The sequence below is a fragment of the Suricata suricatta genome, chromosome 3, assembly GCF_006229205.1.
Source record: "Suricata suricatta isolate VVHF042 chromosome 3, meerkat_22Aug2017_6uvM2_HiC, whole genome shotgun sequence".
Taxonomy (NCBI): Eukaryota; Metazoa; Chordata; class Mammalia; order Carnivora; family Herpestidae; genus Suricata; species Suricata suricatta.
Window position 1 is genome coordinate 64,623,327 of NC_043702.1, and position 5,480 is coordinate 64,628,806.

At 37.5% G+C, this 5,480-nt stretch overlaps 1 pseudogene; it reads right to left on the reverse strand.

Annotated features, from left to right (window-relative positions):
* Positions 1-2,099: 2,099 nt before the first annotated feature.
* LOC115287012 lies at positions 2,100-2,921 on the reverse strand (annotated as a pseudogene).
* Between the last annotated feature and the right edge of the window lie 2,559 nt (positions 2,922-5,480).

The following is a 5,480-nucleotide window of genomic DNA, read 5'->3' on the forward strand; positions in this document are numbered from 1 at the left end:
GGCCCCTCCCCCCAACTCACTCATACTCTCTCTCATTCTGAGATTAAAAAATAATAAAATAAAATAACTGGGAAAATGTTATATTCCTTAAATAATTTAAAAATAGTTTCTGAGATTAAGGTAAGCTAATGTACTGTGTTCTTTACTAAAAATCTGGAGACTGTAAGAATTACTCATCCACTACTTGTGTCCTTGAGAAATCCTATAATAAATTTGAGCCATGTTTTATTCATCTTTAAAATAAGAATAATTATGCCTTCTCTTTGCCTTATAAGCATTAACAAGAATTAATTATATCTTTAAAATATATAGGGCTCTTTACCACTTAAAAGTAAATATAAAAAAATATAAAACGTATTATTACCACAACAAGAGATTTTTTTTCTTTATGGTTTACTGGGAGGTACCCTGTTTGTAGTGTGCATTCTTAATAAAATCTCTTACAGAGTTTTAAAATCTTTTAATTTTGATCATGTTTTCTTACTTCATATTTGTAAAGGATGCTTTTATGAAAGAAAGCTATAATTTGGAGCAAGCTATACCTACTACTCTTGCTAAATAACACAGCTCTCAAAAACAAAAATTCTTAAATTTAGAGGGTGCCTAAACCATTGGTCCCATTTCCCACTCAGGACAGTTATCATCTCTATAACCTGCCTGATTAAGTTGACTTCTAACTCCAATTGGACCTTTACACAGGGGCCATTTCACCAAGCAATGCATTTCATTTCAAAAATTTGGAAATAAACATGTAGTGGAGATCAAAAAGCCAAAAGTTGGTTATTAGTCTTATAAAATCAACATGATTCTGGTTAAGATTAACACGAATAAAAGATGGATGACATAAGTAAACACCCCTGGAATGAAAAAATGTGGCATAATTACAGCTTTTTTAGGATTGAACAAAAGGATAGTATCAACTTTATATCAATAATTTTGAAAATATATATATAATGATTAAATTAGGGGTTTTTATGAAAAGGAGAAATTTACTTAAGGCTACATGAAGAAGCCCAAGATCTTTAGGTCACAGTGCCCTCACAAGGTAAGGCCGACTGAAGAGCCCCACCTGAGTTTCAAGGAAGCCCTAGATGGCATCCCTGCCTGTCTCCCTGCAACAGAAGAGCTTAGTGCTAAAGTCTTAGATTTAAGCTGCTGACAAAAATGAATAAAGGTAGCTTGTGATAATGTATTATAAAATAAGTGAGAATCTAAGCCATCAAGTTGAGGTCAGAATAGGGCTACAAGATGACACTAAATAATTCTAATTCTTACTGTTTCTTAGCTAAGATTTTACTTAAAATTGACTTGAATTATTAACTCGAAGTATTCAGAAAACACACTTCGAGGAACAGCTGCTATTCAGCTTTGGTCAGCAGTGATGACTGATCGAGCTGCTTCTGTTTTAGTAAAAATTTAACAAGAAACTGATTTGTCAAAATAAGCACTTTTTAAATTCTGAGAGAATAAAGCAATTCAAAGCTTGGTAACTAGAGTCAATAGATTCAAAGATTTCTATTTTATTTTATTTTATGAACAGCATTTATTTGTATTTTGTTTTATTTTTTTAGAAAGAGAGAGAGCACAAGAAGGGGAAAGTGCTGGAGGAAGAGAGAGAGAATCCCAAGCAGGCTCCACACTCAAGGCAGACCCTGGGACCATGACCCTAGGACCACAACCTGAGCTGAAATCAAGAGTCAGATGCTCAACCAACTGAGCCACCCAGGTGCCCCAAAGGTTTCTATTTTAAACAATTAGATTGTTTTCAGTGTCTATAAAATATAGTTTATATTCTTTTCTAAAACATGCTACTATATAACAATCCTTCCTAGGAGTGCCTGTAAACTCCTTAATTGTTCAGATTTTATTCCTACCACAGCATATAGTTAGTTGTAAGCCTTTGAAAAAGAATTTTGATACCTTTTGGGGAGAGTTGTTAGATAAAATACAGGATGCCCAGTTAAATTTGATTTTCAGATAGACAACAAGTCATTATTTAGTATAATTAAATACTGCAGGGGACATACTTCTGCCAAAAATTATTCACCGTTTATGTGAAATCCAAATTTAACTGGGAATTTTTTTGAGATAAATCAATTTTATTGTCCATCTAGGAATACCATATTTGTAGAGAAGAAATAAATGAATAGTAACAAAGAGGGCAACGGAAATAATTTAAGTTGGATGATTTTCAATGATAGTGAAGGAGATGAAAACCATCTCAGAGTAGGTGTGTGTCTGGCTTGCTCCCTGGCCAAAAAATGGAGGTATTCAACATCTTGTCTGCTCCACCGGCTCTCGACAAAGCTTTTGAGATCTCAGAGAAGAGCAATGTCTTCCTGGTGCTCCAGGGCAGTGCTGACTCGCTGCAACTCACCTGCAAAAGTGTTATCCGCCCCTCTGCCTGCCAGGCAATCTGTCAGGTGGTCAATATAAGGCCCAGTCCAGAGAATCCGTGTTGAGTGTGTAATTTGTGTCCTTCCACGCAGATTCACCAATGGACCGACAGCTCACCTCCCTGAGGAAGAAAGTGTTATTATCTTCCCCCTCTTCTTGTCCAACCTCACCTTCTGGATAGTGACAGTTCAGCAGTAGGGCCTTCTTACCAGCATTCTCCGTAACTTCAACCGGGCAATTAGGAGTGGGCGTCAATTCAGGTCCCTGTTCTTCAGCCTTCTGCCCCAGGGAGGGCTCCTCCTCCCCATCAGTGTTGGTGGGATGCTAGTGTTAATGTTGAAAGTGACTGATCTCCTTCTTCCAGTAACTTTCACACTCATTTGGCTTCTGTCCCATCCACTTCCAGCTTCCAACCTCCAGACCTCTTGGGGAGGGACTTAATGCTTCTGTATCTTCTTTTTCTCTTCAATGTCATTATTCAGGAACACAACAAAAGCTTTGTCTCCACGGGTGTGTTGCCGCATGGCAGAGGCTGGACAGTGGAGTGGGCGCAGCGTGAAACCTGGCAGCGGCTGACCCCGCGTGAGGGGCAAGAGGGGCAGATGGCGGGGCAGGGCAGAATCCTGTTGGCAGATGTGTGGGCGTGAAGCACCGGCCAGGCTGAAGATCCCGCCACAAGTCCAGCCCTGGGCAGCCTGTATTCTTATTTATTAAATCTACAGTCCTATTTTTTAAGTGTTGGTTTTCCAATAAATGTAATGGATGGTTCTTTCTCAGATTTAACATTTCATAATTCCTACCTGTTACAGTTCGAATTTTGTAGAGTACAATCATTTCTTATTTATTCATAATTCAAACCTTAGAACAAAGAATATCACACTAACTGGGGACGCCTAGTTGACTCAGCCGGCGGAGTCTGTAAGTCTTCATCTCTGGGTTTTGAGTTCCCAGCCCCAGGTTGGATGTGGAGGTTACTTAAAAATAAAACCCTTTAAAAATATATAAATAAAATAAAAACCTCAACATCCTATTTAAAAGAATCATACTAATTTATCACCATCTTATTGGTGAGGCAACTAAAAATTACAAAATTATTTTCCAAACTTTCCTTCTGACACGGGATTATAAATTGCCACTAATAAAACTATAATTGTAAAATGACTAGCTTCACTGAATTCCTGGGCTTTGAAGTTTAAAGACATGCTATTGCTGAAATAGCTAATTTATTGTTTTTCATTTGTTTGTTTGTTTTTGCTAGACTTCTGCAGCCAATGTCAGCTGAAGCACAGAACTCATAAATGGAAGAATTGTATTCCAGAACTATTAGCATCTTCTACCAACTCACCTTTTAAATTTCTCAACATCCCCTAACATTATTAAAAAAAAAAAAAGATACATTTCAGAAAGAATTGGAAGGAAGCGCTTGGGTGTTGAAATAGTATTAGCAATAACTCAGTTTGTTCTATAGCACTGACACCCACAGAAGCGGGGAGAGGCAGAGAGAGAGGGAGACAGAGGATCCAAAGCAGGCTCCACACTGACAACAGAGAGCCTAATGCGGGCTCCAACTCATGAACCATGAGGTGGTGATCTGAGAGGAGACCAAGTCAGACACTTAGCTGACTGAGCCACCCAAGTGACCCTGAAATTTATACAGTAGCTCCTGTAAATATATAATCATATAAAACCACACCAAAGAAAATCACCTTACACAAGTAATCTTGTCTTCTATTTAGGTATCTTATGATATCTGATAAATATTATATACCCAAAATATTTCAGTTAACAGTGATCTGCACAGCTCCTTCTAGTACCTTTTATTCAAGTACCTTTTTAATTCAGACTTGTATGATCAAGGCTGCCTAACAACCCTCAAGGTGCTAGGAATTTTGCTCAATCTGTTAATGAAATAGGTATTATTTTTCCCATTTACATGTAAAAAAAGACTCAAAATTGACACACTCACATATGTGCAATCAGTTTATAATTCCACCCCTTTCTTCTTTCCTATCACATTTTTCCACTTCTACCACAGTCACCAGAGCAAAATAGTTCAAATAGCCAGTAATTAATGTTCAAAAAATGAAAAAAACCTATTCCTGTGCTAGATATAGTAACTTCTACACATAGCTGGACTTTTGGTAGTGTGCTCTTTCCAACATATTACCCATATGCCAAATATACAGTTTTGAGTTATTTTCCTTGACTGGCTGCCTTTGAGATCCAAGTAATTTTTTCCCCCTTGTAAGTAGAAAGAAATATGCAGTGTAATTAATTTAGCTGCAAATCTCTCATAGAAAGGATCTTGATGAGAATAAGAGAAATCCTATTCAACTCAACCCTGTTCTGTATAGTTTTTAGAATGTCTTGTGTGGTTCTTTGATCCCCTAATAGAAAGATTATTAATAAACACCCAACACATTTTAAAACACCTTTGTTCTTGGTTTGGTCAAGGGTGGCACACTCCAGAATACATCTGGATTCTGATCATCTTTAAGTTTTTCTGTTTTGCCTCTTTTACCTTCATATTTCTTGGATGAAACTGGAAACATCCATTATCTCAAAGTCTTTCCAAACTCAAGTAGGTCTTTTGGGATAAGACAGGTTTAGGTAGCCAGTACCTTACACCTGGAATTTAGAGATGGGAAGTGATATTCAGCATGATGTTTATAGAATAATATTAGGGATGCCAGGGTGGCTCAGTCGGTTGAGCCTCCGATTTCAGCTCAGGTCAGATCTCACGTTGTGGGTTCGAGCCCCGCGTCAGGCTCTGTGCTGACAGCTAGCTCAGAGCCTGGAGCCTGTTTCCAGTTCTGTGTCTCCTTCTCTCTCTGCCCCTCCCCCTCTCATGCTCCGTCTCTCTCTGTATCAAAAATAAATAAAACATTTAAAAAAATTAGATTCTTTAAAAAAAATAATATTAATGTTCTGTGGACTAACCCAAGTTTTTTTTTCTCAATGTGTTATCCTTAGAGCAAAGTAACTGCAATGTTACTAAAAATAATAAAATAAAAAAAAAATAACTTTTGCTCCTAGTTTTGTCACTTCCCTGGTATTGCGTCCTCAGGCAAGTCATCTGCTTC